The 23,540-nt window shown below is 35.8% G+C and overlaps 1 long non-coding RNA gene across 13 annotated transcripts; it reads right to left on the bottom strand.

The window, feature by feature from the left end:
* Window positions 1-312: 312 nt before the first annotated feature.
* LOC118348301 lies at window positions 313-10,789 on the bottom strand. 13 transcript variants are annotated; one of them, XR_004801391.1, is made up of 8 exons: window positions 10,323-10,789; window positions 6,057-6,118; window positions 5,032-5,167; window positions 4,422-4,584; window positions 2,700-2,773; window positions 2,521-2,601; window positions 2,197-2,378; window positions 313-966 (listed from the first exon to the last, which is right to left on the bottom strand). It is a non-coding gene; the product is annotated as an uncharacterized LOC118348301 (long non-coding RNA). The 13 variants fall into 13 exon arrangements; XR_004801382.1 differs by lacking the exons at window positions 313-966; window positions 10,323-10,789 and adding exons at window positions 6,832-6,931; window positions 7,020-7,801 and having other exon boundaries at window positions 2,068-2,378; window positions 4,422-4,602; XR_004801385.1 differs by lacking the exons at window positions 313-966; window positions 10,323-10,789 and adding exons at window positions 6,832-6,931; window positions 7,020-7,801 and having other exon boundaries at window positions 2,068-2,378.
* Between the last annotated feature and the right edge of the window lie 12,751 nt (window positions 10,790-23,540).

Genomic DNA, 23,540 nt, shown 5'->3' with positions numbered 1-23,540 from the left:
ATACCCAGTGACAGGTGAGTCTCTTGTTGATAGGCATGCTCTCAATACACACATTAAGGTAGATGATGCAGAGCAACAGAGAGAGAACATTTTCTTGAAAAGAGTTCTCAACGAGTCTAGATTATCTATCCATTGACTTGATTTTGACTTTCTTGGGTGAGTTTTCAAATTGATTGTGGGTTCAAGGAATTTCATTCATGCGGATTCATATCACTACCCTTAAGTTTTCAAACATACCATAGATTTGAGCAAAGTTAAGGTCTATTTTTTAGCAACTTCCAAAAAAGGACACTTCTAAATGGCAAATCAAGAAGGTCGCAATCAGCAGCCTCCAATTCATTTAGCAAAGTCCCTTGGAAAGATGCTCACATTTACCAAGCAAATGACATAGGTCGGAATCACAGTAGAAGACCTCGCGATTATCGAATAAAGAAAATAAGATTTTGCTAGAGTTCACCGAGCAAGGTCAATTCCAAGTTTGCGATCAAGGAGCAAGAAAAACTAAGCCCCTGCTCTGGAACACCGAGCAAGGCTGATCTCTACAAGCCTCCTAACAATTACCGAAGGCAAAAGAAAATTTAGCCTTTGATCGGGACCATCGAGCAAGTCCACTTCCTAGCTCGCGACCAATGAGCAAGAAAGAAAATATGTCATTGCTCAGGAACACCAAGCAAGGTCAATCTCTTCAAGAGTCAACGCAATTGCCAAGATAGAAAGAGAATTAAAAGCCCTTGATCGGGACCACTAAGCAAGGTCACTTCCTAGCTTGCAATCAACAAGTAGAGAAGAAGTTAAGCCATTGTTAGGGACCATCGAGCAAGGCCCCTTCCTAGCTCGCAATCACATTACAAGACAAATTAAGCTCTTTCTCGAGACCACTGGGCAAGACCAATTCCTAGCTCACGATGAACGAGCAGGAAAAGTTAAGCTCTTGCTCAGGACCACCGAGCAACTCTAATTTCTAACCTGCAATTACAGAGGAAGAAAGAAAATAAGTCTTACTTGGGATCATTGAGTAAGGATAATCTCTTCATACCATTGTTCAAAATAGAGCATGAAGAAAACAAACCCTTGCTCAGGACCACTGAGTAAGGCCCATCTGTAAAAACCACTGCTCAAGATCACAGAGTAAGGTAATTTCTACAAGATGATGCACGTGATTACCAAGCAGGAAGAAAAACGGTTCTTGCTCAGAATCATTGATCAAGGTCGATCTCTACAAGACTTTTTTGCGATTACCAATGAGCAAAAAAGATAACCTACATCAAGACCTCAGCGAAGGCAACACAAATACGTTCTTAAAGGCATCAGACAAGATTTCATTCGAGATCAACGAGTGACGTCAAAACAATAAGGTAAAATTGTTCGTTAAATATTAGATTTATATATATAATGATTTGAAAAATTATCATGGCTCAAGGTGTTGAGCCCTTAGATATACACTAGACACTCCGACTAAGTGACTAACACATTACCCACAACGTTGAGTGCTATAAATTATTGTAATTAAAAGCACGTATAAGATTCCCAAGCTCAATCTGCTAAGCATGTCAACCATGGAAATCATGGGTAACTGTTGAGGATAAAGATAGGTACTGGTCCCACTCACAACCCACTACATGCCACATTGTGATAACCGTATAAAGCCACTTCTTAGATAATGGCCATGAGTCCTATTTTTAGGGAATAACTACTCACTCCCAACTATCTAACCAATCCAAAGTTGACACATGACAAGTATCTATGGACTCTAAAAATCCTAAAGAAGGCCACTCCATAAGATGGAAAGGGAATGTGAATATGATGCACAAAATGACTAAATGACTAATTTAATCATCAAAGTGTCCCAGTCCTTCAGGACCAGGCCGACAGAGTCCGGTGACAATTTTCTTGTTTTACAAGAGTTCAAATTATCAGTATGAGAAATGAGAGGGTCATCCAACAATATGGTTGGCATTTTCCCTTGAAAGACAAACTTACGAACAGATGGTGCTAAAATCACAAATTATTCCAAAACAAATTGATATATTTAATATTGAAATGGAGGATAAATCATAAAGTACTGTAAAAATCAAAGTTTAAAGTTATAATCTTTCTCTAATACCATGTTTAATCATCAATTGTCCCAAAGCTTGTTCTCTAGTTTCATGCCATATGCCAATATGGATGAGCTAGAGAGAAAGAGAAAGAACTTACTCTCAATAGCCTCATTTTCAGCATCATCAATTGCGTCCCAGTAAACTTCCGTTTGAGGAGATGATGGAGCAGGAAAGATTCCTTGTTGATCCATAACGTTTCCATCACACATCATGGAAAAGCTTAGCTAGCTAGCTCACGTACTCCTTCCAAAAAGCAAATCTCTGAATACTAAATTTGATCTTCAAATATGGAATATTTCTTTTGTTAGCTCGTAAGAAATACAAACAGATAGAAATGAATACTAAAATATGCTGAATATCATGAGGCACAGATGAATTTTTCATGTGACCCAAATATTTGTGAAGTATAATCAGTACGTACATGATCAAAATAAACTTCGATGCAGATTGATGAATTTTTGGATTGCTGAAAAGGGCGGGGGAAAAGTGTCGACGCTATTTGCTGAGCAAATAGAGAAAAAGTGCTAAATCCATGATCACAACATGCAACTATATATAATATACACTGTAGATCTGTTAAAGGAGATTGTGAATGCTTACTTCTGCGGTTGCAAATTGAGCTTCAAAGCCTCGATCCCAGGCAGCCAAATGAACTAAGGTTTTGGATTATCAACCTTGCAGGAGCGTTTGACGACAAAGTTAAACATATGATCAAGAAGACCAGGTACTTCACCATAATATGGACAAAAACACACCAATGGATGGGACAATATTCAATTATTAAATAATAAATATACTTTTTTAAAACCTCTACGTTTGTTTAAATCAAAATTTTGTACAGTTTTAAGTACTATTATTCTATCAAGGAGCAGCACTGGATGCACTACCAGTACTACTTTCTTGGCATTGCAATCTGTCTAGTCCATTGGTACCATCATTCATTTATTCATTCAATCAATCATGGTCGTTACGTAGCTTTATACATGATTAAAACATTCATTTCATTTTCTTTCTTTTTCATTCATTCATTTCAATCCTTTCATTTTCATCCTTTTCATTCATCAGTCCATTTCATTCCACAAAACATCATTTCATAACATAGGGCATAAAACATCATCATTTCATTTCATGGAACATAGAGACCATAAGTACCACATGATATAACATACATTTCATCATACATACAATTATTCTTGATGTGCATAAAAAGAGGTTGCCAAACAAAGGCCATTACATACATATATCTCAAAACATTAATACTTTAGCATATATTTATAAAACATCACTTCATTTCTAAAAAAACAAATTTCATTTCCTTTCGTTGTATAAAAGACATTTTTATAAAGAGAAATGTTTCATTTTCATATCATTTAGAAAACTCTAGAAGAGAATGAACATAATATGTACTGGACTCCCTGCCATTTTCATTTCATGCAGTCCATTCATGTGCGTGTCAGATAATAACCTACATTCATGCATAGCTTTACCTCAATTTCCTTCTAACTTACATGAGAACATTAAACATAAAATTTGCATTATTAAAACTACTCCTAACTCTAAGTGCTTCTTTTCCACATGGTCTTAATTTTCAGTTAATTCTTTACTTAAACCTCCTTCACTTAGACTCATCATTATCCAATTAACCTCCTTCACCTATTTACTTGTATACTTCCTCATAATATTCCTAATAGTACAAACTTACACCTCTAGGTATTCATAGCATCCCATTCATTTCACTTATACAAGTCATCATTCAATCCTCGAAGCATAGCCATTTTCATTAATCTTTAAACCTAAACTATGAACGTAAAAGCCCAACTTCATTTCTAACTAATGATCTCATCATCTTCTAGTACTCTACCTCACGTTCCTTAGCTTTGTTTTCGTTAACTTCAAGACCATGACTTAGCTAGAACCTCATTGAGGTCATACCTTTCTAAATCCATGGCCTTATACTTTAAAATGAACCTCCATGCTCACTTTAAGTCCAAGGCACAAATCCTATCAACTCCATTATTCCCTTCCTCCATTCATGCATAATTCAATCCAACACTTCAACATAATCCAAACCAAGCTACATATACAACCAACCAAATACACACGTAGACAAGGTTTCCCAAGTTTCATCCATACACAATACATTCAATATGCATAAAATCTGTCCACATTATAAATCCAACTAAATATACCCATATTCCTTGCTCATTTATCACCTAAGGTCAACATACAATCCATCAAAATACCCATTTCAGCTACATTCATCAAACAAGCCTTCTACCAAATAGAATATGAGAGTAAATATGCGAGGGATGAGAGATTTACCAAAAAGTGTGACCCGAGAAATTACAGCTCAAAGGTAGGGGCTAAGCTGGTGGTTCCAAGTACACATGGCAGCTACTGCAGGTGCCGTTGCTGCACTAATGCTTATGCTGCTTTCTACTGTTCTTTTGGCTCCCAAAACTTCACGTCCTCAATTATGCACTCACTAGACCATAAATAGAAACTAGAGGTGAATGGAAACAATGATAAAATACCATATAACAAATTTGTTTTAACCGAAATTATAGGGAACTAAAGTCTGGAGAAAAAACGTTGAGACCAGAATTGAACCAGGGAAAGGGAACTATTCAGACTGCTGTAGTGGCCATTAAGGAGGCTGAGTCTCTTCTTAAGGTAGCTTAAAACAAGGTAGATTAGTGGCAAAGGGTGTATGTGTAACGCCCCGACCCCAGAGGGTCCGGAGAGTTAACTCATATCACTAAAAAATCATTTCCAAATAATACTTTTAAAAATAAACCAGAATCTCCATAACATATTAACCTATTTGTTCAACACAAATATTCATGTTCCTACATAAGGGCACATCAGTGGTGTCTCATTGATATAGATAAACTTTTCCACAAGGACTAAAAATATCCAATACTCAACATACCAAAGCCACATAAAATATTAATGCTACCAAAAGACTCTCCAAAAGTCATTGTACCCTAGGGTACATAGTCTTCTATGATCCACAAAATTTGCAAGTATTCCCTATCCCTGATTTTCAGCTGTTGCATCAAAATTATCTGAAACATATTATGGAGATAGGGGTGAGTTATCAACAACTCAGTAAGCAGAGAACATATACTAGTATGCAAACATGAGCATTTACAGATTTCATAATGCAGAACAAAGCACTTTATATTTGCAGAATGCAGAGTCAGAACATGTTATAAAAATATCAGAGCGAAAGTTCAAAAATATTCTTATTCAAATTCTTTTGGCATAGCATAACTGACCACCATCGTACCAGAGCATCATATCGCATCAGAGGCCATGTTTAACCCCCGTGGTAGGGTTGTGCAAACCCCGGTAGCTAACCGAGCAGAAACAGAATGTGAATCTTCCCCTTATTTATTCTCGGAGCCCCGAGTGTGCACACAGGAAAGACCACCAGAAAACCACTTTGTTTCCAAAGTGGGTGCACCAGAAACAGAACAGTTGGTACCAACCCAAACAGAAACCACTATTAGCACCCGTGGTAGGTCAAATAGGTCACCATCCACAAACCACATCCCAATTCAGAATGTCATGCCAAAAATTTTCAGAAATCATATCATACCAGAATACGGAACACCTTCAGAACAGAACAGAGTTTTCAGAAAGCATATCATATCAGAGTGCAGACCATCTTCAGAACAGAACAGAATTTTCAGAAATCACAAAACATTATTTTATGCACAAACTTTCATATTCGCTCTCTTTTTCAGAGTTTAGAAGCAAAATGCAAAATAGCTCATGTCTACACCAGTCATGCCAAAAATACTTTATTCTTAAACAGAATCTCATGAGTAATGCAGAAACAAATAACTGAGGTAGTTCAAATATATTTTCATAACAAAACATGTTCATTTTCAAAAATCAACCTCAGTCCATTTTATTTTTATGCAAATCTAGCATAGGAACCCCGCTTACCTGGACGACTTAACTTTTCCAGAATTTTCCTCAAATATGTCGAGTCGACTATAAATCGTCACCTATAAAAATAATCACATAAATTTTCATAAATTTCCAATCAATCTCGCATTTTGATATTCAAGCCTAAAATTTCTAAAATAATCTATTTTTGATTCTTCAACCCCAAACTTCTCATTATTCCTAAGATACTAACTTCATTGTCTAAATTCACCAATATCCAACTTAGTAATTCCGACTAAAATATTAAATCCTAACCCATTTACGGAAGGGATCTTATGATAATTTATAATACTAAATACATAACTATGTTAAAATCATTATAAGTAGAAACTCTTACTTTTGTTTAAATAATACTGAAATATATATATATATATATATATATACTCTTTTTAAAAGGATTCACATTAATATTTGTACTTATCGACCATTTCAAAAAAATCATTTATCAGTATCTACTTTATAACCATTCCAAAAAAAAAAAAAAATACTTCTCTTAAAGATACTAGCCTAACAAGATAAACCCACAATTGCCTAATTCAAAAAATAATATAAGAGAAACACGTCCGGCCCATGTCTTACTTTGCAAGAATATATATAAAAAAAAAATCAATTGATATGCTAAACAACAAGGGTGAAAAGGGGTAAAACACCCTTGGTCTACAAATCAACCGAGACACCTCCAGTTTCCCTTTTAAGTAAGAAACAACAATAACTAAAAGAAAACATAATCATGCAGAGGCTCAAAAGGGAGTGACGGCAGAAGCTCACTCACCAAAAGCCGAGACAGTGGCACCGTGGGGGAGCTACGGAAACTGGGCTGAGGCGGTGGTGATGTCCTCGACGGCTTCGCACGGGAAGAGAGGGAGAGAGAGCTGAAACCGAGAGAGAGAGAGGGACGGTGAGAGAACGAGAGAGAGACCGAAAGGGAAGGACTCTCAACCGGAAGTGGCGCGAGCTTACCGAGGGAAAACTGAGGCAGCGTTCGGCGGACTAGGGTGATGGAAGGTCCTCGCCGGCAGTTTCTGCGGGGCACGACGTGGTGGAGCTCTCGATGGAGCATGACTACAGCAGCTGGGATGCTGCTCTGTTTTAGGCAACTAAAACAGAGGATTTTCGAGGCTTGTATGTCCGTGCGTGTGGGTGGCTCTTCCGCGGTGGCGACAGCTTGGTGGCTCGCGAGGTGTGGTTGTCCAGTGGCAAGGACTCTCTGTTTCGATTGAGAGAAAAAAAGGTGTATGATGTTCTGCTTTTTGAAGGTATAAACTGGGGTGGTGGTTTGCGTAAAGTGGGTGGTGGCACAAGGCTGAAGTGGTGGACCGAGAGAGGCTATGGTATTGGCGCGGACGGGGTTTGGTGGAGTTGCGGCACGTGAATAGGTTTGCGGGTGGCAGTTTTACTGGGAGCAAACCGAGCCTTACGGTTTGGTGTTTTTCTGAGAAGAGGTTGTGGTTTGCACTGAGGTTGGGGCTGGAGGTTCAGATGAGTATGGAAGGCTAAGAGCGTGAAGAGGAAGAGCAGCGGCAAATAAACTAGGGTTGAGATGATAACCGTAAGTATGTATATAAAGGAGATATAAATAGTAAAGGGAAAAACCTAGATGAAGGGGATGAAAAGGGAATGCATGAAAATGGCAAACGGGTAAGACGTGCTCTGGGTGCTTCCAAGGAACGGCTTCTTAAGTCTAAAGAGAAAAGAAAATAAAATAAATAACATAAAATAAATATACTTAAACCTAAACTCTCTTTTTAAAAAAAATTATTAATGAATCCAAATGATTTTAAAACGGCCAATGAAATAAAAAATAATTCAAACGCAATGATTACAATGAAACTAAATAATTAAATCCAATAATAAGTTAATTTAAATTGAGAAGAAATTTAAACGGATAACAGTAATTAATTTAAAGAAAGCACTTCAAAAAAAAAAATAATTTGTAAACTAAAAATCATAAAATAACCCAATTAAAAAAAATCCAAAAATTTTAAAACAAGAGAATAAATTTTGAATCAATAAAAATAATTTCTTCATTAAAATTACACTAAAATATGGGGTATTACAGTATGAGGTTGAAACTATCAGAAAAAGTGGAAACTAGGATTTTTGAACTACTGTGAATTTGCTGAACTGCTATTGCTTATGATTTTTGCAGCTGTCCGAAACTCAAAGTCCTTCTGCTTGCTGCTCTAGATCACGATTGATCAGGAAGAGATTATCATACACTAAAACTAAGAAGGAAAGGAAGAAGGGATGCCAAAAGAAAAGATTGTGGACTACTGGCTTGACACTACCCGAAAACTGAAATTTTGGTGTTAATGCTGACATAATTTTCGGTTGTTGCTGTTGCAGTCCTTTGTAGCTGCTGTTTCTCAAATTTTGGATGACTATATTGGCTAGTTTGGTTTCCATTATGTTGTAATAAGATGTCTTAATGTTGAAATTACAACAGAGGAGAAGAGAGGGTAAGTAGCTGTTCTAAGTTTGAAAATAGAAGCTTGATATGGTCTGAAATTCTACTGCTGTTGCTCTTTTGCTTTTGCTTTTTGTACGAGTTTCTGCAACACTTGGGTGTTTTCATCTGGTCTATGATCCCTGTGGTGACAGCTACAAAAACAAGGAAACTGAATTTAGTGTTGTTGGTTGAAGGTGTCGTGTACTTAAGGTATGAAGGCCCAAATGTGTTATTGCTGCTCCAACCTCTCTTTGCTACTACATTGCTGAATTTCATAGGTTGCTGTTTGCTGTTTGAGGCATCTAAATTCTGCTGTAGTGGCTGAGATACATTTTGAGGAACAAGGTAAATCAGTGACTAAGGTGACGAGAGTTGAGAGGAAGGAAGGTTGAAGCTATCGGGTTGAATATTTTTCTTGCTACTGCAACATGATTTTCTGCTGCTATTGTCCATGATATTGCTGCCTTATTTCTACTAAAGGTCGAAATGGTGACTGATTCCACTTCTCATGGTGGCCTGAGACATAGATCTAAAAGTGACAAGTGACTAGAATAGAGGACAAGTAAAGATCATAGAAGATCAAGCTGAAATGAAAGGTATGCATGTGACAAGTACGCAGCTGAGTTTTCTGTTTTCCTTTGATGTTTCCCACTGCCATTTGGTGAAATTATAAGCTTCGAATGTCTCTTGTTCTACCGTGGCTAACAAATAAAGTGATGATGATGAAAACTTAAGGAAATTAGCGAGGTTGAAGTATAAAAAGTAGATCTGAAATGTATAAAATGCTTGCTGCAGCAAGCATTGATTCCCTCTGCTTTCACTTGCTTCTACAGTTAAAACCTCTTAAATCTGCAGCTATAACTAGAGATTTATCATATAATAGTCACACTTCACTTAAGAAGAAAGAAAGAGGATTTGTTTAAGAGAGAAGACCTTAAACCATCGGTTTGGAGCTTACAAGGTGTAGGTATGAAAGCTGAAAAATTCCTGCTGCAGCTGTTGCATATTTCTGCTATTGTTGCTGGCCTAAGTTTATGGTGATGAAAACTACTATTAAGGCTTCTGTTTGACATACCAACAAGCTTCTATTGTTGCTTCACCTACAAGTTTTCTGGTGTGATGGAGTTTCTGTTTTGTTGTTGATTGAGTGCAGTGAGTGTTGACCGTGAATGAGTTTCCTAACAGTGCTAGGAAACAGAATCTTGGTTGTCTCGTGGTTGAGTTGCTTTACAGAAAAAGAGAAAATAAAAGAACCAGACATGGAAGAGGGAAGGAAAGCTTGCTGTTATAGTTCGGTTTGCAGTTTCTTTTTGCGGTTCCTGCAGCTGTTTTCTTCAATTTCTTTTGAACTACTATCAACCAACCTTATACGGAAGATAAAAATGAGGATGGAAAAGGCTTAAGACCTCATAGAAGCTGAAAGGCATAAAACTGGATAGATCCAAGAGGGTTACAAAATTTTCTGCTGCCATAGCTGCTGTTGCAGAAATTCTGCTGCACAGCAGCTTGTGGTGGCTATTTGAGGCCTAAATTCCTTGCTCTAATGGTTGAGGATGCTGAGAATGGTGTTGTTGTGAAGGGGCTTAAGCAGAGGAGTTGAGGAGAGGGAGTTGAAGCTGCTGTCAGGTGGAAGGAAAATCTGAAATTCCTGGAGTGTAGAAACCGACTATTTGCTTCTGTTTGTGCTTCTTTTGGTTTCAATTTTCAACTGCTAGTGCCTTGTTTCCTTCCAGAATTTATTTGTAGTGTGGTTGTGGTAGAAAGGAAGAGTAATAGAGAGTTGCAGCTGGAGAGATTAGACACGAGAGACATACTTTTGCTGCTGTCTAACTCCGCCCCTGCTGCTGCCACTTTGTATTGTTGTCTGTGATGTTTCAGCCGCTTCAAGGGCCTGAGTTGCTCATCACTTGTTGCTGTTTCAGGTTTCTAACACCAGCTGTGGTGGTTCTTGCTTATGGTGGCCGGAAGTGGAGCTTGAGATGGCTGAGGAGAAGAGAAACCGTGAGGGTGAAAGAGAGCTGTCATGGACATCCCACTGCTGTGTTGCTGCTAGTGCAGCTGGTTTTTGTTGCTGTCATTGTGGCTCTTGAGTGGCGTGTGTTCTGTGAAGAAATAAGAGGAGAGATCAAGACAGTGAAGAAGAGTTGGGCGTTGGTTTGCTGAAGTGAACGGAGATTGACAGAGGAAAGCTGGTGTTGACCGATTGTGTGTGAGGCAAATATGTGGTCTGAAATTGAGAGAGAAAACGGAGAGGAGATGAAGGTTGGAATAAAAAGACATCCTAGCCATAGACGTGTTCTAACTTTAATCAAAGGGTAAACATAAAACATAGAGAAATAGAAAGGAAGTAATAGAAATGGGAGAGAAATAGAATAAATGTAAAAAGTATTTTTTTTTATCCAAATTATTAGAATTTGATATTATTTTTGAGACTTTAAATTAAAGAGGCTTACTTTAAAAGTTAGCTTTGATTCAATAACCTAACTTTTAAAAATCATCTACTAAACTTAAAAATAAGAATTCGAGTTTAGACTTTTAGGCGAGGCTTGGGACCAACCCAAGAGGAAATCAAAACGGTTGGTCACAGCTACCCACCCTATATGGCTCGGTAGTAGCCTCATCAAGTCCCCAATCCCGCCTAGGCGAGGTGGACATCTTCAACCCTGGCCCAAGCCCCACTCTTCCACCATATTCATCCGTCCCGCCCAAACAAAGGGGTGGATCTCTCAAGCCACAGTTCGGCTGTTGCAATCCAAACTTCAAATAAATTTTAACTCCTAAACCAACAGATCAAAAGTTCATAGATCCACAAATAAACATAGAAATCCATAGATCTAAAGAAGATCTAGAACCAAGAGAACAAAAAAAAAAAGTAGCAGACAAGGGTCTGCCCATCACTATAGTGCAAGTGCCATAGGTCTGTGCACACCCATGATATAACTTGAATGTGGGTCTACATGGCTTGGCCATGTGTATGTGCACACACACGACACAACTTGGCCATGGGGTGTAAAAATACTTCAATGAGAAGGAAAAAAATAAAACGAGAATAAGAGAAGAAATGAAGGTGGAAAAGAAGAACACCAAGAAGAGGAGGTGGGGAAAAAGAAGAAAAGAAAAAGGGGGCAATGAGAAAGGGTTGTGCAGCGCTGGAATGAGAAAAAATGTTAGGATTCTTTAGTTTATATACCTAATAAGGCATTTGGGTTCCATACCCGGAATCCACTCACTTAGATATATATATATATATATATATATTCATTTAATCTATCCACCTACACCCGTGCCCGGGCAGGGCAGGTGCTAGCACTGTTCATCTAGGCCAGGTTTTTTCCTGACCTGGTCTGGAACCTGGTTATCCAGCCTGAAACAAACCCTAGCTGGTACCCGTCCTCCAAAACCCGGGTACACCCGGGCCAGGTATTGGGTTTAAAACTTGGGTACACCCGGGCCAGGTGCCGGGTTTAAAACCCAGGAACATCCGGGTACACCTGGGCAAGTACCAAATTTTTTTAAAAACCAACCCCGTTATCAAAAAGGCGTCGTTTTAGCACTAGGTTTAAAATCCCCGTCTACCCCCCATCTCTCGATTCTCTCTCTCTTGTTACTCAAATTCAATACTCGAAATCTCTGATTGCAGAAACCCTAGTGGCTACCCTAGCCTCCCTCGTGACCCCATCATCGTCGTCGCCGACCCTTCGTTGCCTACTCGCTGTCATTCTCGTGACCCCATCATCATCACCTACTCAAATTGCAGAAACACTATACCTCTGCCGATCGAAGCTCAGTTCCTCGTGGCCGTCGTCTTCCACTTTTTTGCTTCGTCATCGACTTCTACAACCGAATGTTAATTTTTCTCTATTTCACACACACATTATCTCTATATTGATGCTATTATTTCAATTCGGGTTATAAGAAAACATTTTGTTATAATCTATAGCTAGGTCTAGTATCTATGTTGTCGTGGTTCTATGTTTCTGGTTGCAGGGATCCTGTGCTTTGCTTTCCCTTGTGGCTCTATACTAGGGTTTTCTCATAGTTTAATTTTGTCAGCTGTTATGTTGTAGTACCAGTGATTTGTAATTAAAAAAAAAAAAAGTTTTCATTTTTGTTCATCTTAGCAACAATAAGTGGATCTCATCACTTTCAAAAATAAGTGGATCGGATCACATGGCTTTAACAACAATAAACCAAAAAAAGTCATTAAAAAAAAAAACTTGGCAAAATTTTTATATTTTAAATGGATCTCATCACTTTCAAAAAAACAAAAAACACACGTCTAAATTATATATATATATATATATATATATTCCATTTCGAAGGGTTACGATGCTCTATTTTCAACGAATAACTCGTTATTGTCAGTCACCCAAAAGAAAAAAATCAGTTTATTAAGACAAGTATTTTTCAAAAAAAGAAAAACAAAACCATCAGATTATTTCTGCTATATATATTTCTTAAGGAAAGAAACGTTTTTGTTTTTTTTTTTTTTTTTCTTTTAGAGGGGGTCCTATATATCATTTAAGAATTAAGAGCGTTAGGTAAAAGTAAAACTTTCACTAGGAAAGAAACGTTTTTTTTTTTTTGGTCAGAGGGCCGGGGGTCCTATCATTTAAGAGCATTAGGTAAAACTTCTGTAGAAGATGGGCTAGCTGTCGGCTATCCCTTGTCAAGTCTATTCTTTCTCCTCATGCAGTCGAGCGGGAGAAATTTCATAAATTTATCTTTGTCCTTTTTGAATTATATGCGAACTTGATAGCTAGCATGAGTCAACCATAACCCTTTGATAATTGCTGGTGCGACATGTGGGGCCCGGCCTATTCAACTCCGGGAATCAGGACCCCCATAATGAGGGGGTTGCCATCTCATTTTCCTATCTTTATGAAGTTGATCTAGTGGGGGCCCTCCTGTAGCTTTGAAGCAGCCCAACCGCCCTGTCGAGACTCGATACTCCTTCCTTCGAATCCAATTAGGACCTTTCTACAAAAGACTGAAAAAGCATTTGCCAAATTTTCTTACGCATAGTTAACATATTTTAATATTTTTTAAATATTTTTATATTATTAGAAATATTTTATATATTAAATAATTTAAAATACTCTTAATAAGACCTACAAACTCACTTCAATTTCTATTCATAACTATTCACAAATATTCTATAATATTTATTACTATTATATATAAATAAAAATAAAATCATTATAATATTTATCACTATTAAATATAAATAAAAAATAAAATCAATAATATTTATTACTATTATGTATAAAAAAATTAAAATCAATAATATTTATCACTATTATATATAAATAAAAAATAAAATCACTAAAATATTTATCACTATTAAATATAAATAAAAAATAAAATCACTATAATATTTATCACTATTAAATATAAATAAAAAATAAAATCACTATAATATTTATCACTATTATATATAAATTAAAATTAAAATCAATAATATTTATCACTATTATATATAAATAAAAAATAAAATCACTACAATATTTATCACTATTAAATATAAATAAAAAATAAAATTACTATAATATTTATCACCATTAAATATAAATAAAAAATGAAATCACTATAATATTTATTACTATTAAATATAAATAAAAAATAAAATCACTATAATATATGAATAAAAAATAAAATCACTATAATATATAAATATAAAATATAAAATCACTATTTATCACTATTATATATAAATAAAAAATAAAATCACTATTATATATAAATAAAAAAACAAAATCACTATAATATATAAATAAAAAATAAAATCACTATAATATATAAATAAAAAAATAAAATCACTATAATATATAAATAAAAAATAACATTACTATAATATTTATCACTATTATATATATGAAAATAAAATCATTATAATATTTATCACTATTATTTATAAATTAAAAATAAAATCATTATAATATTTCATTATTATATATAAAAATAAAATAAAATCACTACAATATTTATTAATATTAAAAAATCACTATAATAAAATCACTATAATATTTATTACTAAAAATAAAATCACTATAATATTTATGGAACCCATACCTTTTTCAGCTACCTATCCAAAAGTCAATAACTCAACATACTTCGCACATCCAAAAAACTTAAAATACTATCAATGGGACCCACAAATTCACTCCAATATCTACTCATAACTATTTACAAACATTCTCAATACTTCTCAAATATTTTCACTTCTCAAACGTACCCTTAAACTGCGGGTAAGAAATCAGAGCATGGTATTATAAGCAGTCTTCCATGATGTCTTCCTTGCAACAGTCGCATATATGGGTTGAAACCCATTTTTAAATTAAAATACTTTTTGACTTTAACAAGCATGTGCTTAGGATGATTCATATGCACTCGGACAGGTGATTCATATGCTGGTTATACTTTTACCATTTGAGGTCTTGAGCGTGGCAACATGAATTTGGGTTTATATTATATGTTTGCTCTTCTAATTTGAAATGGTCGCATGCTGGTTGCGTTGTTGATCATCCTCCAAGGCCATAACTCCGAAATATAGTTGCAACTAATATTACAAACGACGACATTGACATATAACCTCTTCACACAATTACCCACTTACCTACCTTTACTTCATCAAAAGAAAAAGGGATTAATTCCACTACTTCATATGCACCGGCCTTGTTTTATAGTGTACAAAGAGAACTATCATATGTGTGTTTGGTTATGTATCTGATGTGTTTGGCTATTTATTATATTATGTTTGGTGGTCTTTATTACTCAATAACAAATGGAAAAAGATTCTGTGAGTTGTAACGTTAGTACAATCTAAGGGGTTGGTGGTGACTCCTCGTCTATTCCAATGAATGTGGAGAAGTATGGGAGTCTTCCAACCCCTTCATCCATATATACACAACAACCTATTCGTTTCATCTCACATTTACCCAAGAAATCCAAAAAAATACCTAGTAACCAATTGGTAGTTTGTGAACATTTTACTAAAACGCAACCTATTGACCGCAATAACCCAAAAGCTTAGTATAATTATTGCGCTAAGCTATACAATTGTCAATATAGGAATGACACTTCATCTATGATACATTACCTCTAGAATGCATGTGAAACTTTTCCTCCTAGACTAAAAGGAGTTGAAAAAAGTCAATCATCTAGTGTTAAGAGGGGTGTAGAGAGAAGAGTGTGTAGCCCACAAGGTCTAGTGAAGTATGATGCAAAAAAACTTAGGGTGTCAACCGCTAAGTTTTTTATTAGGTGTGAATTGCCTTTTAGGCTAGTGGAGCAAGAAGGGTTTGTTGAGTTCATGACTGATTTAGAGTCTCAATTTACCTTGTCATCCTGAATCATTTTAAAAATGGATTGTATTAAGTTGTATAACGAAGAAAGATATAACTAAAGAAATTGTTGGATGGTCAAAGAATTTTTCTTACCACTGATACCTGGACGTTGATGCAAAATATAAACTACACATGCATTACCACACATTTTATTGATTGCAAGTGGAGATTGCATAAAAAACTATTTAAGTTTGAGAAATGATACTTGCAGTCGTGAGTGTGCAAGCGCCGTGCAGTCGCTTTAAAAAAAGTGAATAAACATGGAACCCACATGAAAAGAAATTAATTTTTTAATAGTAGACTCCACTCTTTTTCAAAGCGACTGCATGGCGCTTGCGTACTCCACGACTGTATGTAATATTACTCTTTAAGTTTTGCCAAATTCCTAACCATAGGGACAAAACTATTGGAGGGTGCTAGACTTAGGATTGCATGAATGGGGTGTTGATAAAATTTTGACCATCACAGTTGACAATGCCTCCTCAAATGATGTTGTTGTTGATTACATGAGGAAGAGAATAAAAGATAATGATTATACTATATTGGGTGGTGAATTTTTTCACATGCGGTGTGCTGCTCATATATTGAATCTGATTGTTATGAATGGTTTGAATGATGTTTATAAGTTTGTAACAAAGATTAGGGATGCCATCAGGTATGTGAAATCTTCGCCACCAATATTTGCCAAGTTTAAGGCTTGTGAGGCAATGGAAAAGATCAGTGGGAAGATGATTTGCCTGAATGTTCCTACTAGATGGAATTCCACACATTTGATTTTGAGTACTATTGAAAAATGTAAACCTTTGAACAATACGTGTTTGTGGATGAGCAATTCGTGAACCCCACTAGTGATGATTGGAAAAATGCTCGTATTTTTGTAGAGTTGCTAAAATGTTTTTATGATATTACATTGAACACTTATGGTTCTTTGAATGTGATGGCTAATGTATATTTTGAGCAACTTTGCACAATTGAAGATGCATTAAATGATATGTGCTTGAGTAATGATATTATCACTAGTGCTATGAGCATACATATGAGAAGTAAGTATGACAAGTGTTGGGATAGCACAAATAGGTTCAACTTGATGTTATATGTTACTTTTGTGCTTGATCTATGATATAAAATTATGGCAATGAAATTTTGGTTGCAAAAGTGCAAAATGTATGAGTTGGCGGATAAGATAGAGGACAATGTTAAACTACTTTTAGGCCACTTGATCGAGCAGTATAACACATTTCGTATGGCTAGTGGGGAGAGTGCTAATGTGCCTCAAGGGAGGCCAAGCAGTACTAATACAAATATTGGCAATGAGTTGGCACAACCCTCTGACTGAATTTCGGATCATGTTTACCAAATACCTTGAGGAGAGTGGTGTTATGGAGTTTAGATTGAAGTTAGAGAGGTATTTGTCTGAGGCGTGTGTAAAAGATTCGCTTGGTTTTGATATCTTAGATTTGTGAAGAATTAATGCCGCTAATTATTTTGTCCTTACTGTGGTAGCACATGATGTGTTAGCCATCCTCATTTCTACTGTTGTCTCGGAGTTTGCATTCAGTACTGGAGGATGCATCTTGGATCCTTTTAGGAGTTAATTGTCTCCAGAGATTTTTGAAGCTCTCATTCACATCCAAAATTGGTTAAGGATCATACCTGTCCACATCCGGGAGTTGGAAGAATACGTAGAGTCGATGGATTTTGAAGATAAGTTTGAAACTTAGAATATTTTTTTTTTATATATTTATCTAACTCAATTTATTATATATCTAACTTAGTTTTTAATTTTTTTTAGATGATTATCTAGTTTCATCTTCAATCGAGGCTATTGTAAGTCTTCATTCCCATTCATGCTGAAAATTTTAGAAAGTAAGAGATTTATGCATTCTTTCTTATTCAAAAGCTGCATCTACTAGAAGAAAATGAACCTACAGATCCCTATATGTGTACTAATTCTTACTCCTTTCTTCATTAATCGTTTGCCCGCATAAATATCTTTCTTTTACTTATCTTTAGTACTTTACTGTTTTTTTTTTAAATGAAATGACATGGCCAATCAATTTGACTTTATGGTAAATCACTTGGATCGGTTCTATATCATGATGGAAATGAAACAACCATTAAAACTCTCGAATTCTTTGATGAAGTTGTCCTAGTGTGCTACTTGCAATGGATATAGGTGTATTTTGGGGTTTCAACCTTACTTGATGCCACCTCTATTGATGGTCTAAAAGTAGAAGATGAACAGAAGGAGGTAATTTCAAAGAAACGATACTGGATCTTTTCATATGGTTCTTTTTATATGTGTTGCAATGCTTTGTGGCATTTATGTTGTGGTAGGAGTAAATTCTAATGAATGTCATGTTTGCGTTTGAACTAGGCAGAGTTATCAATTTCAAAATTTTCAGGAAATGGTGTTGGGAATCTAGGATATTATCTTCTCTCAATACTATTGTTATCACTTTCTTCTTGGTTTTGTTGTAGAATGGGGTGATAAATCATTCTTTTCCACCATAGGTTAGTGGAAAGGCCAAATACCATTTGATGGAATTGTATTGAATTGGAAATTATCCTTTCTCTCATGTTGCCCATGAGACAATTTTCTTTGCATGGATAGATTACTAGATTTAGAATATGCAAATTAAAGATGTTCTTCTTTTGATAGAAACAATACCGATGGCACTTCTGCACCTGCATGACATTTCTGATTTTTTATTTTTGTACTTTTGATTTTTGATTTCATTATGTTTTTAATTAGGTAACATTTAAGGATCCCGATTCAGCCAAGAGAGCTTGTAAAAATCACTATCCTGTGATTATTGAAAGAAGAGCTAATTGACAGAAAAGTTTCTAATTTTTTGCAAATAATTTTTTGTGTATTAGAGTTTGATTAAAGCAATGTATGTGTTTTATAATATTCTTAGCAAATTAGTTCAAACAATGTAATATATAATGGATTGCATTGTGTATGTCACATACATTTTACATGATGAATATTGATTTTTTTTTACATGCATTTAGTTAAAAAGTTAATTAGTTGTTTATAGGCTTATGTTGTATTCAGAGAGTTGAGTTTTCTCTGTTCCTTTAAAGGCCATCATCTTATTTTAATTCTCAGCCACCGTTGTTCTATACAAGTTCTTTTTAGCATAAAATATTCTGCTAATAAAAGAGATGTATATTGTTTTCTATTGAGAATATGATTTGAAATTCCAAATGGAGACAAAATCCTTGAAGTCCAATTAGTAATAAATAAGCATTTGTTAAAAAAAAAAAAAAAAGGTACATTCCAGATTTCAAAAAACTGGATTCATCCTGGTTTCTACCCGACTTTGAAACCTGGGTTCCGGCCAGGTATACCCAGGTATCCGGTCCGAAACCTGGATGAACAGTCTTAGTAGTCGCGGGTGACGCACCCCTCACCCCTAATGAAGCTGATAAATATTGATATATAAAAAATGCCTATTATGGGATTGAGGTTTGAGTTTGTGAAATTCACTTGACAAAATACTCGTTGTGTTTGGTTTCAAGTAAATTTCAAAACTCTTTGAAAAACCTTTTCATTAAAAAAGTATTTGAAACATCGAAACTGTTAAGTATATAAATTATTAAAATTTATCTCTTCCTACTAGTTTAAACTTTTGAAGCAAGTAATAAATTCATATAATATCATAGGAGAGTTATTGAGTTTGAATCCAAACTTTCTATCTCTAAAACATATTGAGCTCATTTCAAATATTTTCTCTATCATTCCATAGAAATTCTAGCAGAGACATCTTACATATAAACATGAATTCTACATCCATGTGACCTTTTGACTTTGTTCCCGATCAGAAAGCAAATGGTCTAAAAAATAACGGAAGCCGTGTCTCTCTCTAGAAAAAACTCTCTTCCTTCTCTCTAAAGTCTCCTAAAATCCAGATCTAATGAACGGGGGTGGGAGCTTCAGCTCCTCCCCCCCACCCCCTCTTCTGTCCATTTTATTTCCATGTAGTGTTTTTTATTTTTATTTTTGTGTTTTTCTGGCCAAATAAGGAAGGATCGTCGTTTGAGTCTTTCCAGCTGTCGTACTTCTACACGCACCCCACCGGCATGACTCCTAGCTGCCGATCTTCAAGACCACCAAATTCGGCGCCCATCGGAGTGGAGCCTAGCCCGCATGTGTGGGACAAATTTCAGTTATCGTCTGCTCGTGGCCATCACGCGCCACCGAGGAGCCCTCTACTGACGCCACGCTAGGTTTCAATGGAACCTCTGACTCCAGGACTTCCGAGTCTGACCTTCGGCTTTTCGCCCAGAGTGAACATTGTCCTACACACGCCACTACTGATCCATTGTGCACTGTTCATCCTTTTTTGTTTTTGTTTTTGTTTTCTTTCTTGTTTCCGTTTTAGTGTTTTGTACTTGTTTTGTTTTTCTATTTTTGTTGTTGTTTTTTGTTAACCCAAGTGAGGTGTTGAGCCTTTGGATCGGACGTAATCCGAGGCAAAAGCTGTTTGAGAGTGGTGGACGATGCTACGACCGATGGTCGTACGACCGAGCTGTTGTGATCCATGCGTGAGCTGGGTGCTAGTTCCGTCAAGGCTTGAGATGACGATGCTTGCGGTGGGCATGACGTCCAGGGTCTCACCAGTGCTTGTGGTCATGTAGTTGTTAATGTGTTTATTTGTAGGTTTTTGTTATTTTAGTTATTAATAAAATAGAAATAGGCTATTGGATTTGGTGTCCATAGTAGTGTCCCGTACTCATCCTCCTTGGGAGGACAGATGGGACCTTTAAGTTCTATTTTACATAGCCATTTCTCTGTTAGGAGAGAGTTTGTTTAGAAGTTTAGATAATGTCCGCCACAAATGAATTTGTGTGTGGGGAAGCTCCATAGCTAATGCGTAGTTTAGCTTATAGTCTGGATTTTTCATGTATTGATAAGTCACAATTGTAACTTAGGTTCATTAATGAAATGAGTCTGTTTCCATAAGAAAAATAAAAAAATAAAAGAAAATAAAATAAAAGAAAAAGCAAATGGTCTACATTGAGAGACAAACCCAATTGTAAGCATTTAAAGCTTCTAGGTCAACACAAATTGAGCGAAATGCGGAAGCTCAAATCCTAAGGACTAGTAAATCTTCGTATTTAAAAGTAAAATAAAAACCATCAAAAGAAATACTAGAAACTAGGGGTGTAATCAGTCCGATTTAGTCTAGTTTTGGACAAATTTTGGGATCGAACCTGTATATACCGATTTTGCATTTTCAATAACCGATGTCGCCCCTCTGACCCTCCAAAATCGGTACTTCCAATTTTATCGGTTTCGGTTCGGTTCGATCCGGTTTTTAATATATATTAAATCTCTAATCTCTTATACTTATATATATATATATATAAATATTAGTAATACACTAATACTATTGGTATATAGTAATACTATTGGTATAGTACTATTACTATATGTTAGTGATAATATAATAATTAATATACTAATGTATATTAGTATTCCTAATATATTTATCAAAATGAATATGTTGAGAATTTATTAATTCATAAAATGTAATTAATATATATTTTATATATGTATATATTCTTTTTAAGAAACATCAGACCATAGCACAATACAAGGAGGAATATCCTCCAGTTCAATACACTCCTCAGTAAGTAGAAGTGCATTCCTGGCTAAAACATGGGTAACACTATTAATGCCCCAAAGAACACGCCTAACAAGCCACTTATGAATTTTCTATAAAAGAAATTTAACATCTCTGATTAGCATTCCATCTAAACTCCACTTCTCTGCTGAACTGTTTATGACTTTTACAACTGAGAGAGCATCACCTTCAAAGACTACTTGCTGCAACACCAGTTCAATACATAAAATAGTGGCTTTAAGTACTACTATTGACTCTCCTAGCTGAGCATTTGGGAATATCCCTCTTGATGATCTAAGTGAAGCAACCACTCGACCTCCACAGTCTCTAACAATCACTCCTACTCTCACCTTGCACTAAAGTTTATCAATGGCAGCATCCCAATTGACCTTGAAGGTATTTGGAGGTAGGGCTTCCCATGTCTAAATCAATGTTGAAGTGTTATCTTCTCGGACCTAAACCTCCTTAACTGCATTTCTATAATCCTCCATTGCTTGAAGGGACTGAGTAAAAAGCTTATTAGGAGATATAAACATCCCTTAAAAAACAAAATAATTCCTTCTCCTCCACACATGATATGCAATTATTGCAACTTCATCTAAGACCTCAACTGGCATTGAAGAGAAGAAATGGGATAATAGATTCTGGAAAGAAGTCATTTCCACACTAGACTTTTGTAATCTCTTTGAACATGATCCCCATACATCCTGAGCAGAGCTACAACTCCATAATGCATGAATAACAGATTCAGGTTCAACCAAGCAAATAGGACAGTTAGAGGATTCAACTACCTTTCTCTTATACAAATTGAGCTTTGTTGGAATGGACTCAAGATTGGCTCTCCATAGAAAATTTTTAACATCATTTGACACTTTTAGCTTCCATATCTTAGACCAGATTCCTGCATTTTGAATAGAGTTTGATGACTGTTCCCTCTTCTTTCCAATAATTCACCTTGAAGATGATAGACACTTTTTACAGAGAACCTGCCATCAGTGTACACCTCCATGCCAACCTATCTTGATTGTTGAAAACACTAATGGGGATTCTAGAGAAAGTCTTATACTCAGGTTCTGAAAATCTCTCCTTCAGTAGGGCCAGATTCCAGTGCTTTGTGTTAGGGTTAATTAAGTCTTTGACCCTTGCATCCTCATCTAATATTTTCACTAGAGATTGAACCTTGAATGAGGTTGGGGTAGGAACCCATTTGTCATGCCATATCTTCAATGAACATACATTCCCTATCTTCCATAAAAGTCCTTCAGATAACAGATGTTTTGCTGCCATTATGCTCTTCCATATAAAGGATACATTGTTGCCCAGTTTTGCATTGAGAAAATCAGTCTGAGAGAAATACTTAGCCTTGAGAACCTTGGAAGCCAATGAAGCAGGCTTCTGGAGGATTCTCCATCCCTGCTTTTCTAGTAAGGCCAAGCTGAAATTTTCAAAATCTTGAAAACCCAAACCCCCAGCATTTTTAGCTTTCCCTAATAGCTGCCAACTCAGCCAATGTATGTTAGATCTCTCTACCCCTTGCCCTAACCAAAACTTTTACAAAATTCCATTGATCTCTCTCAACAAGACTTTAGGAATTCTAAAAAGCCCCATGCTATAGGTAGGAATGGCCTGAATTACAAATTTGAGACAAATCTCTTTGCCAACTTGAGATAAGAATTTGACCTTCCAGTTCCTCATCTTGCCTCTAATTTTGTCCAAGATTGGGTTGAGAGCTTTGGATTTATTCCTACCCACATATGAAGGTAAGCCCAAAGATTTCTCATATGACTATGATGCTTTAACTCCTGCAGCAACCAATATCAGATCCTTCACTTCTACTCTAGTATTTATGCTAAAACAAATTGAGGTTTTTTCTAAATTCAGCCTTTGACCATAAGCTTGTTGATAAGATTGAAGAAGATAGAAGAGCCTACTCCACTCTAGACCGTTAGCTTTACAGAATAGTATGCTATCATCTGCAAAAAAAAAAAAGGATGGTTAATATGCAAAGAGCCTCTCGCAATTGGAATCCCTGAAATCCATTGTTTTTCCT

This window comes from Juglans regia, chromosome 4, assembly GCF_001411555.2.
Source record: "Juglans regia cultivar Chandler chromosome 4, Walnut 2.0, whole genome shotgun sequence".
Lineage (NCBI taxonomy): Eukaryota > Viridiplantae > Streptophyta > Magnoliopsida > Fagales > Juglandaceae > Juglans > Juglans regia.
Note: the sequence above shows the minus strand (reverse complement) of the source record. Positions and strands in the feature narration are given on the sequence as shown.